This window comes from Phyllobates terribilis, unplaced genomic scaffold, assembly GCF_046119375.1.
Source record: "Phyllobates terribilis strain yellow unplaced genomic scaffold, ASM4611937v1 Scaffold_11__3_contigs__length_659146591, whole genome shotgun sequence".
Lineage (NCBI taxonomy): Eukaryota > Metazoa > Chordata > Amphibia > Anura > Dendrobatidae > Phyllobates > Phyllobates terribilis.
In genome coordinates, this window is record NW_027362771.1 from 649,902,442 (window position 1) to 649,915,257 (window position 12,816).

Below are 12,816 nucleotides of genomic sequence, written 5' to 3' on the forward strand. Positions count from 1 at the left end.
CTACAGACCCCAAACCAGACCCCTGAATAACTACATACTCCAAACCAGACCCCTGAATAACTACATACTCCAAATCAGACCCCTGAATAACTACAGACCCCAAAACCTGATTTCGGAATAACTACATACTCCAACCCAGACCCCTGAATAACTACAGACCCCAAACCAGACCCCTGAATAACAGCATACTCCAAACCAGACCCCTGAATAACTACAGACCCCAAACCAGACCCCTGAATAACTACAAACTCCAAACCAGACCCCTGAATAACTACAGATCCCAAACCAGACCCCTGAATAACTACAGACCCCAAACCAGACCCCTGAATAACTACAGACCCCTGAATAACTATATACTCCAAACCAGACCCCTGAGTAACTACATACTCCAAACCAGACCCCTGAATAACTACAGACCCCAAACCAGACCCCTGAATAACTACATACTCCAATCCAGACCCCTGAATAACTACAGACCCCAAAACAGACCCCTGAATAACTACAGACCCCAATCCAGACCCCTGAATAACTACAGACCCCAAACCAGACCCCTGAATAACTACAGACCCCAAACCAGACCCCTGAATAACTACAGACCCCAAACCAGACCTCTGAATAACTACATACTCCAAACCAGACCCCTGAATAACTACAGACCCCAAACCAGACCCCTGAATAACTACAGACCCCAATCCAGACCCCTGAATAACTACAGACCCCAAACCAGACCCCTGAATAACTACAGACCCCTGAATAACTACATACTCCAAACCAGACCCCTGAATAACTACATACTCCAAACCAGACCCCTGAATAAATACAGACCCCAAACCAGACCCCTGAATAACTACATACTCCAAACCAGACCCCTGAATAACTACAGACCCCAAACCAGACTCTAGAATAACTACAGACCCCAAACCAGATCCCTGAATAACTACATACTCCAAACCAGACCCCCGGATAACTACATACTCCAAACCAGACCCCTGAATAACTACAGACCCCAAACCAGACCCCTGAATAACTACATACTCCAAACCAGACCCCTGAATAAATACAGACCCCAAACCAGACCCCTGAATAACTACATACTCCAAACCAGACCCCTGAATAACTACATACCCCAAACCAGACCCCTGAATAACTACATACCCCAAACCAGACCCCTGAATAACTACATACCCCAAACCTGACCCCTGAATAACTACATACTCCAAACCATAACCCTGAATAACTACATACTCCAAACCAGACCCCTGAATAACTACAGACCCCAAACCAGACCCCTGAATAACTACATACCTCAAACCAGACCCCTGAATAACTACAGACCCCAAACCATAACCCTGAATAACTGGACCCCAAACCAGACCCCTGAATAACTACAGACCCCAAACCAGACCCCTGAATAACTACATACTCCAAACCAGACCCCTGAATAACTACATACCCCAAACCAGACTCCTGAATAACTACATACTCCAAACCAGACCCCTGAATAACTACAGACCCCAAAACCTGATCTCGGAATAACTACATACTCCAAACCAGACCCCTGAATAACTACAGACCCCAAACCAGACCCCTGAATAACAGCATACTCCAAACCAGACCCCTGAATAACTACAGACCCCAAACCAGACCCCTGAATAACTACAAACTCCAAACCAGACCCCTGAATAACTACAGATCCCAAACCAGACCCCTGAATAACTACAGACCCCAAACCAGACCCCTGAATAACTACAGACCCCAAACCAGACCCCTGAATAACTACAGACCCCAAACCAGACCCCTGAATAACAGCATACTCCAAACCAGACCCCTGAATAACTACAGACCCCAAACCAGACCCCTGAATAACTACAAACTCCAAACCAGACCCCTGAATAACTACAGATCCCAAACCAGACCCCTGAATAACTACAGACCCCAAACCAGACCCCTGAATAACTACAGACCCCAAATCAGACCCCTGAATAACTATATACTCCAAACCAGACCCCTGAGTAACTACATACTCCAAACCAGACCCCTGAATAACTACAGACCCCAAACCAGACCCCTGAATAACTACATACTCCAAACCAGACCCCTGAATAACTACAGACCCCAAACTAGACCCCTGAATAACTACATACCCCAAACCATAAACCTGAATAACTACAGACCCCAAACCAGACCCCTGAATAACTACAGACCCCAAACCAGACCCCTGAATAACTACATACCCCAAACCATACCCCTGAATAACTACATACTCCAAACCAGACCCCTGAATAACTACAGACCCCAAACCAGACCCCTGAATAACTACATACTCCAAACCAGACCCCTGAATAACTACAGACCCCAAACCAGACCCCTGAATAACTACAAACCCCAATCCAGACGCCTGAATAACTACAGACCCCAAACCAGACCCCTGAATAACTACAGACCCCAAACCAGACCCCTGAATAACTACAGACCCCAAACCAGACCTCTGAATAACTACATACTCCAAAGCAGACCCCTGAATAACTACAGACCCCAAGCCAGACCCCTGAATAACTACAGACCCCAAACCAGACCCCTGAATAACTACATACTCCAAACCAGACCCCTGAATAACTACAGAACCCAAACCAGACCCCTGAATAACTACATACTCCAAACCAGACCCCTGAATAACTACAGACCCCAAACCAGACCCCTGAATAACTACATACTCCAAACCAGACCCCTGAATAACTACATACTCCAAACCAGACCCCTGAATAACTACAGACCCCAAAACCTGATCTCGGAATAACTACATACTCCAAACCAGACCCCTGAATAACTACAGACCCCAAACCAGACCCCTGAATAACAGCATACTCCAAACCAGACCCCTGAATAACTACAGACCCCAAACCAGACCCCTGAATAACTACAAACTCCAAACCAGACCCCTGAATAACTACAGATCCCAAACCAGACCCCTGAATAACTACAGACCCCAAACCAGACCCCTGAATAACTACAGACCCCAAATCAGACCCCTGAATAACTATATACTCCAAACCAGACCCCTGAGTAACTACATACTCCAATCCAGACCCCTGAATAACTACAGACCCCAAACCAGACCCCTGAATAACTACATACCTCAAACCAGACCCCTGAATAACTACAGACCCCAAACCATAACCCTGAATAACTGGACCCCAAACCAGACCCCTGAATAACTACATACCCCAAACCAGACCCCTGAATAACTACATACCCCAAACCAGACCACTGAATAACTACATACCCCAAACCATAACCCTGAATAACTGGACCCAAACCAGACCCCTGAATAACTACATACTCCAAACCAGACCTCTGAATAACTACATACCTCAAACCAGAACCCTGAATAACTACATACTCCAAACCAGACCCCTGAATAACTACATACTCCAAACCAGACCCCTGAATAACTACAGACCCCAAACCAGACCCCTGAATAACTACAGACCCCAAACCAGACCCCTGAATAACTACATACTCCAAACCAGACCCCTGAATAACTACAGAACCCAAACCAGACCCCTGAATAACTACATACTCCAAACCAGACCCCTGAATAACTACAGACCCCAAACCAGACCCCTGAATAACTACATACTCCAAACCAGACCCCTGAATAACTACATACTCCAAACCAGACCCCTGAATAACTACAGACCCCAAAACCTGATCTCGGAATAACTACATACTCCAAACCAGACCCCTGAATAACTACAGACCCCAAACCAGACCCCTGAATAACAGCATACTCCAAACCAGACCCCTGAATAACTACAGACCCCAAACCAGACCCCTGAATAACTACATACTCCAAACCAGACCCCTGAATAACTACAGAACCCAAACCAGACCCCTGAATAACTACATACTCCAAACCAGACCCCTGAATAACTACAGACCCCAAACCAGACCCCTGAATAACTACATACTCCAAACCAGACCCCTGAATAACTACATACTCCAATCCAGACCCCTGAATAACTACAGACCCCAAAACCTGATCTCGGAATAACTACATACTCCAAACCAGACCCCTGAATAACTACAGACCCCAAACCAGACCCCTGAATAACAGCATACTCCAAACCAGACCCCTGAATAACTACAGACCCCAAACCAGACCCCTGAATAACTACAAACTCCAAACCAGACCCCTGAATAACTACAGATCCCAAACCAGACCCCTGAATAACTACAGACCCCAAACCAGACCCCTGAATAACTACAGACCCCAAATCAGACCCCTGAATAACTATATACTCCAAACCAGACCCCTGAGTAACTACATACTCCAAACCAGACCCCTGAATAACTACAGACCCCAAACCAGACCCCTGAATAACTACAGACCCCAAACCAGACCTCTGAATAACTACATACTCCAAACCAGACCCCTGAATAACTACAGACCCCAAACCAGACCCCTGAATAACTACAGACCCCAAACCAGACCCCTGAATAACTACATACTCCAAACCAGACCCCTGAATAACTACATACTCCAAACCAGACCGCTGAATAACTACATACTCCATACCATAACCCTGAATAACTACAGACCCCTGAATAACTACATACTCCAAACCAGACCCCTGAATAACTACATACTCCAAACCAGACCCCTGAATAACTACAGACCCCAAACCAGACCCCTGAATAACTACATACTCCAAACCAGACCCCTGAATAACTACAGAACCCAAACCAGACCCCAGAATACCTACAGACCCCAAACCAGATCCCTGAATAACTACATACTCCAAACCAGACCCCCGGATAACTACATACTCCAAACCAGACTCCTGAATAACTACAGACCCCAAACCAGACCCCTGAATAACTACATACTCCAAACCAGACCCCTGAATAAATACAGACCCCAAACCAGACCCCTGAATAACTACATACTCCAAACCAGACCCCTGAATAACTACATACCCCAAACCAGACCCCTGAATAACTACATACCCCAAACCAGACCCCTGAATAACTACATACCCCAAACCAGACCCCTGAATAACTACATACCCCAAACCAGACCCCTGAATAACTACATACTCCAAACCATAACCCTGAATAACTATATACTCCAAACCAGACCCCTGAATAACTACAGACCCCAAACCAGACCCCTGAATAACTACATACCCCAAACCAGACCCCTGAATAACTACAGACCCCAAACCATAACCCTGAATAACTGGACCCCAAACCAGACCCCTGAATAACTACATACTCCAAACCAGACCTCTGAATAACTACATACCCCAAACCAGAACCCTAAATAACTACATACTCCAAACCAGACCCCTGAATAACTACATACTCCAAACCAGACCCCTGAATAACTACAGTCCCCAAACCAGACCCCTGAATAACTACAGACCCCAAACCAGACCCCTGAATAACTACATACTCCAAACCAGACCCCTGAATAACTACAGAACCCAAACCAGACCGCTGAATAACTACATACTCCAAACCATAACCCTGAATAACTACAGACCCCTGAATAACTACATACTCCAAACCAGACCCCTGAATAACTACATACTCCAAACCAGACCCCTGAATAACTACAGACCCCAAACCAGACCCCTGAATAACTACATACTCCAAACCAGACCCCTGAATAACTACAGACCCCAAACCAGACCCCAGAATAACTACAGACCCCAAACCAGATCCCTGAATAACTACATACTCCAAACCAGACCCCCGGATAACTACATACTCCAAACCAGACCCCTGAATAACTACAGACCCCAAACCAGACCCCCGGATAACTACATACTCCAAACCAGACCCCTGAATAACTACAGACCCCAAACTAGACCCCTGAATAACTACATACCCCAAACCATAACCCTGAATAACTACAGACCCCAAACAAGACCCCTGAATAACTACAGACCCCAAACCAGACCCCTGAATAACTACAGACCCCAAACCAGACCCCTGAATAACTACATACCCCAAACCATACCCCTGAATAACTACATACTCCAAACCAGACCCCTGAATAACTACAGACCCCAAACCAGACCCCTGAATAACTACATACTCCAAACCAGACCCCTGAATAACTACAGACCCCAAACCAGACCCCTGAATAACTACAGACCCCAATCCAGACCCCTGAATAACTACAGACCCCAAACCAGACCCCTGAATAACTACAGACCCCAAACCAGACCCCTGAATAACTACAGACCCCAAACCAGACCTCTTAATAACTACATACTCCAAACCAGACCCCTGAATAACTACAGACCCCAAACCAGACCCCTGAATAACTACAGACCCCAAACCAGACCCCTGAATAACTACATACTCCAAACCAGACCCCTGAATAACTACATACTCCAAACCAGACCGCTGAATAACTACATACTCCAAACCATAACCCTGAATAACTACAGACCCCTGAATAACTACATACTCCAAACCAGACCCCTGAATAACTACATACTCCAAACCAGACCCCTGAATAACTACAGACCCCAAACCAGACCCCTGAATAACTACATACTCCAAACCAGACCCCTGAATAACTACAGACCCCAAACCAGACCCCAGAATAACTACAGACCCCAAACCAGATCCCTGAATAACTACATACTCTAAACCAGACCCCCGGATAACTACATACTCCAAACCAGACCCCTGAATAACTACAGACCCCAAACCAGACCCCTGAATAACTACATACTCCAAACCAGACCCCTGAATAAATACAGACCCCAAACCAGACCCCTGAATAACTACATACTCCAAACCAGACCCCTGAATAACTACATACTCCAAACCAGACCCCTGAATAACTACAGACCCCAAACCAGACCCCAGAATAACTACAGACCCCAAACCAGATCCCTGAATAACTACATACTCCAAACCAGACCCCTGAATAAATACAGACCCCAAACCAGACCCCTGAATAACTACATACTCCAAACCAGACCCCTGAATAACTACATACCCCAAACCAGACCCCTGAATAACTACATACCCCAAACCAGACCCCTGAATAACTACATACCCCAAACCAGACCCCTGAATAACTACATACCCCAAACCAGACCCCTGAATAACTACATACTCCAAACCATAACCCTGAATAACTACATACTCCAAACCAGACCCCTGAATAACTACAGACCCCAAACCAGACCCCTGAATAACTACATACCTCAAACCAGACCCCTGAATAACTACAGACCCCAAACCATAACCCTGAGTAACTGGACCCCAAACCAGACCCCTGAATAACTACATACTCCAAACCAGACCTCTGAATAACTACATACCCCAAACTAGAACCCTGAATAACTACATACTCCAAACCAGACCCCTGAATAACTACAGACCCCAAACCAGACCCCTGAATAACTACAGACCCCAAACCAGACCCCTGAATAACTACATACTCCAAACCAGACCCCTGAATAACTACAGAACCCAAACCAGACCCCTGAATAACTACATACTCCAAACCAGACCCCTGAATAACTACAGACCCCAACCCAGACCCCTGAATAACTACAGACCCCAAACCAGACCCCTGAATAACTACATACTCCAAACCAGACCCCTGAATAACTACATACTCCAAACCAGACCCCTGAATAACTACAGACCCCAAAACCTGATCTCGGAAAAACTACATACTCCAAACCAGACCCCTGAATAACTACAGACCCCAAACCAGACCCCTGAATAACAGCATACTCCAAACCAGACCCCTGAATAACTACAGACCCCAAACCAGACCCCTGAATAACTACAAACTCCAAACCAGACCCCTGAATAACTACAGATCCCAAACCAGACCCCTGAATAACTACAGACCCCAAACCAGACCCCTGAATAACTACAGACCCCAAATCAGACCCCTGAATAACTATATACTCCAAACCAGACCCCTGAGTAACTACATACTCCAAACCAGACCCCTGAATAACTACAGACCCCAAACCAGACCCCTGAATAACTACATACTCCAAACCAGACCCCTGAATAACTACAGACCCCTGAATAACTACATACCCCAAACCATAACCCTGAATAACTACAGACCCCAAACCAGACCCCTGAATAACTACAGACCCCAAACCAGACCCCTGAATAACTACAGACCCCAAACCAGACCCCTGAATAACTACATACCCCAAACCATACCCCTGAATAACTACATACTCCAAACCAGACCCCTGAATAACTACAGACCCCAAACCAGACCCCTGAATAACTACATACTCCAAACCAGACCCCTGAATAACTACAGACCCAAAACCAGACCCCTGAATAACTACAGACCCCAATCCAGACCCCTGAATAACTACAGACCCCAAACCAGACCACTGAATAACTACAGACCCCAAACCAGACCACTGAATAACTACAGACCCCAAACCAGACCTCTGAATAACTACATACTCCAAACCAGACCCCTGAATAACTACAGACCCCAAACCAGACCCCTGAATAACTACAGACCCCAAACCAGACCCCTGAATAACTACATACTCCAAACCAGACCCCTGAATAACTACATACTCCAAACCAGACCGCTGAATAACTACATACTCCAAACCATAACCCTGAATAACTACAGACCCCAAACCAGACGCCTGAATAACTACATACTCCAAACCAGACCCCTGAATAACTACAGACCCCGAACCATAACCCTGAATAACTACAGACCCCAAACCATAACCCTGAATAACTACAGACCCCAAACCAGACTCCTGAATAACTACATACTCCAAACCAGACCCCTGAATAACTACATACCCCAAACCATAACCCTGAATAACTACATACTCCAAACCAGACCCCTGAATAACTACATACTCCATCCAGACCCCTGAATAACTACAGACCCCAAACCAGACCCCTGAATAACTACATACCCCAAACCAGACCCCTGAATAACTACATACCCCAAACCAGACCCCTGAATAACTACAGACCCCAAACCAGACCCCTGAATAACTACAGACCCCAAACCAGAACCCTGAATAACTACAGACCCCAAACCAGACCCCTGAATAACTACAGACCCCAAACCAGACCCCTGAATAACTACAGACCCCAAACCAGACCCCTGAATAACTACAGACCCCAAACCAGACCCCTGAATAACTACAGACCCCAAACCAGAACCCTGAATAACTACATACTCCAAGCCAGACCCCTGAATAACTACAGACCCCAATCCAGACCCCTGAATAACTACATACTCCAAACCAGACTCCTGAATAACTACAGACCCCAAACGAGACCCCTGAATAACTACATACTCCAAACCAGACCCCTGAATAACTACAGACCCCAAACCAGACCCCTGAATAACTACAGACCCCAAACCAGACCCCTGAATAACTACAGACCCCAATCCAGACCCCTGAATAACTACAGACCCCAAACTAGACCCCTGAATAACTACAAACCCCAAACCAGACCCCTGAATAACTACAGACCCCAAACCAGAACCCTGAATAACTACAGACCCCAAACCAGGCCCCTGAATAACTACAGACCCCAAACCAGGCCCCTGAATAACTACAGACCCCAAACCAGAACCCTGAATAACTACAGACCCCAAACCAGACCCCTGAATAACTACAGACCCCAAACCAGAATCATGAATAACTACATACCCCAAACCAGACCCCTGAATAACTACAGACCCCAAACCAGACCCCTGAATAACTACATACTCCAAACCAGACCCCTGAATAACTACATACTCCAAACCAGACCCCTGAATAACTACAGACCCCAATCCAGACCCCTGAATAACTACAGACCCCAATCCAGACCCCTGAATAGCTACAGACCCCAATCCAGACCCCTGAATAGCTACAGACCCCAATCCAGACCCCTGAATAACTACATACACCAAACCATAACCCTGAATAACTACATACACCAAACCATAACCCTGAATAACTACAGTCCCCAAACCAGACCCCTGAATAACTGCATACTCCAAACCAGACCCCTGAAAAACTACATACTCCAAACCAGACCCCTGGATAACTACATACCCCAAACTAGACCCCTGAATAACTACAGACCCCAACCCAAAACCTGAATAACTACAGTCCCCAAACCAGACCCCTGAATAACTGCATACTCCAAACCAGATCCCTGAATAACTACATACTCCAAACCAGACCCCTGAATAACTACAGACCCCAACCCAAAACCTGAATAACTACAGTCCCCAAACCAGACCCCTGAATAACTGCATACTCCAAACCAGACCCCTGAATAACTACATACTCCAAATCAGACCCCTGAAAAACTACATACCCCAAACCAGACCCCTGAATAACTACATACTCCAAACCAGACCCCTGAATAACTACAGACCCCAACCCAAAACCTGAATAACTACAGTCCCCAAACCAGACCCCTGAATAACTGCATTCTCCAAACCAGACCCCTGAATAACTACATACTCCAAACCAGACCCCTGAATAACTACAGACCCCAAACCAGACCCCTGAATAACTACAGACCCCAATCCAGACCCCTGAATAACTACAGACCCCAATCCAGACCCCTGAATAACTACAGACCCCAATCCAGACCCCTGAATAGTTACAGACCCCAATCCAGACCCCTGAATAACTACATACACCAAACCATAACCCTGAATAACTACAGACCCCAAACCAGACCACTGAATAACTACATACTCCAAACCATACCCCTGAATAACTACATACTCCAAACCAGACCCCTGAATAACTACATACTCCAAACCAGACCCCTGAATAACTACATACCCCAAACCAGACCCCTGAATAACTACATACCCCAAACCAGACCCCTGAATAACTACATACTTCAAACCAGATCCCTGAATAACTACAGACCCCAAACCAGACCCCTGAATAACTACATACCTCAAACCAGACCCCTGAATAACTACAGACCCCAAACCAGACCCCTGAATAACTACAGACCCCAAACCAGACCCCTGAATAACTACAGACCCCAAACCATAACCCTGAATAACTTGACCCCAAACCAGACCCCTGAATAACTACAGACCCCAAACCAGACCCCTGAATAACTACATACCCCAAACCAGACCCCTGAATAACTACAGACCCCAAACCAGACCCCTGAATAACTACAGACCCCAAACCAGACCCCTGAATAACTACATACCCCAAACCAGACCCCTGAATAACTACATACTTCAAACCAGATCCCTGAATAACTACAGACCCCAAACCAGACCCCTGAATAACTACATACCTCAAACCAGACCCCTGAATAACTACAGACCCCAAACCATAACCCTGAATAACTGGACCCCAAACCAGACCCCTGAATAAATACATACTCCAAACGAGACCCCTGAATAACTACATACTCCAAACCAGACCCCTGAATAACTACATACTCCAAACCAGACCCCTGAATAACTACAGACCCCAAACCATAACCCTGAATAACTACATACTCCAAACCAGACCCCTGAATAACTACAGACCCCAAACTAGACCCCTGAATAACTACAGACCCCAAACCAGACCCCTGAATAACTACAGACCCCAAACCAGACCCCTGAATAACTACATACTCCAAACCAGACCCCTGAATAACTATTAATCCCTGAACCAATATATATATAATGTAAAGCTACATGACTAAAATGTCAAAATGACAGTGAAGACTGACACTACTCTACAGGACAATATTCTACAGTAACATAATCCTATATGTCAATGAAAAAGAGTCATCATCACCGAGTGCATCCTGCAGACTATCCCTCCTCAGTGTCCCCCTGCAGACTATCCCTGCTTAGTGTCCCCTGCAGACTATCCCTCCACAGTGTCCCCCTGCAGACTATCCCTCCTCAGTGTCCCCCTGCAGACTATCCCTCCTTAGTGTCCCCAGCAGACTATCCCTCCTCAGTGTCCCTCTGCAAACTATCCCTGCTCAGTGTCCCCCTGCAGACTATCCCTCCTCAGTGTTCCCCTGCAAACTATCCCTCCTCAGTGTTCCCCTGCAGACTATCCCTCCTCAGTGTCCCCTGCAGACTATCCCTCCTCAGTGTGCCCTGCAGATTATTCCTCCTCAGTGTCCCCTGCAGCCTATCCTTCCTCAGTGTGCCCTGCAGATTATTCCTCCTCAGTGTCCCCTGCAGACTATCCTTCCTCAGTGTCCACCAGAGACTATCCTCCTCAGTGTTCCCCTGCAGACTATCCCTCCTCATTGTACCCCTGCAGACTATCCCTCCTCAGTGTCCCTTACAGACTATCCCTCCTCCGTGTCCCCAGCAGACTATCCCTCCTCAGTGTGCCCTGCAGATTATTCCTCCTCAGTGTGCCCTGCAGATTATTCCTCCTCAGTGTCTCCCTGCACACTATCCCTCCTCAGTGTCTCCCTGCAGACTATCCCTCCTCAGTGTCCCCTACAGACTATCCTCCTCAGTGTCTCCCTGCAGACTATCCCTCCTCAGTGTCCCATGCAGACTATCCTCCTGTGTCTCCCTGCAGACTATCCCTCCTCAGTGTCCCCTGCAGACTATCCCTCCTCATTGCCCCCTGCAGACTATCCTTCCTCAGTGTCCGCCTGCAGACTATCCCTCCTCAGTGTCCCCTGCAGAATATCCTCTTCCGTGTCTCCCTGCAGACCATCCCTCCTCAATGTCACCTGCAGACTATCCCTCCTCAGTGTCCTCTGCAGACAATTCCTCCTGTGTCCCCCTGCAGACTATCCCTCCTCAGTGTCGCCTGCAGA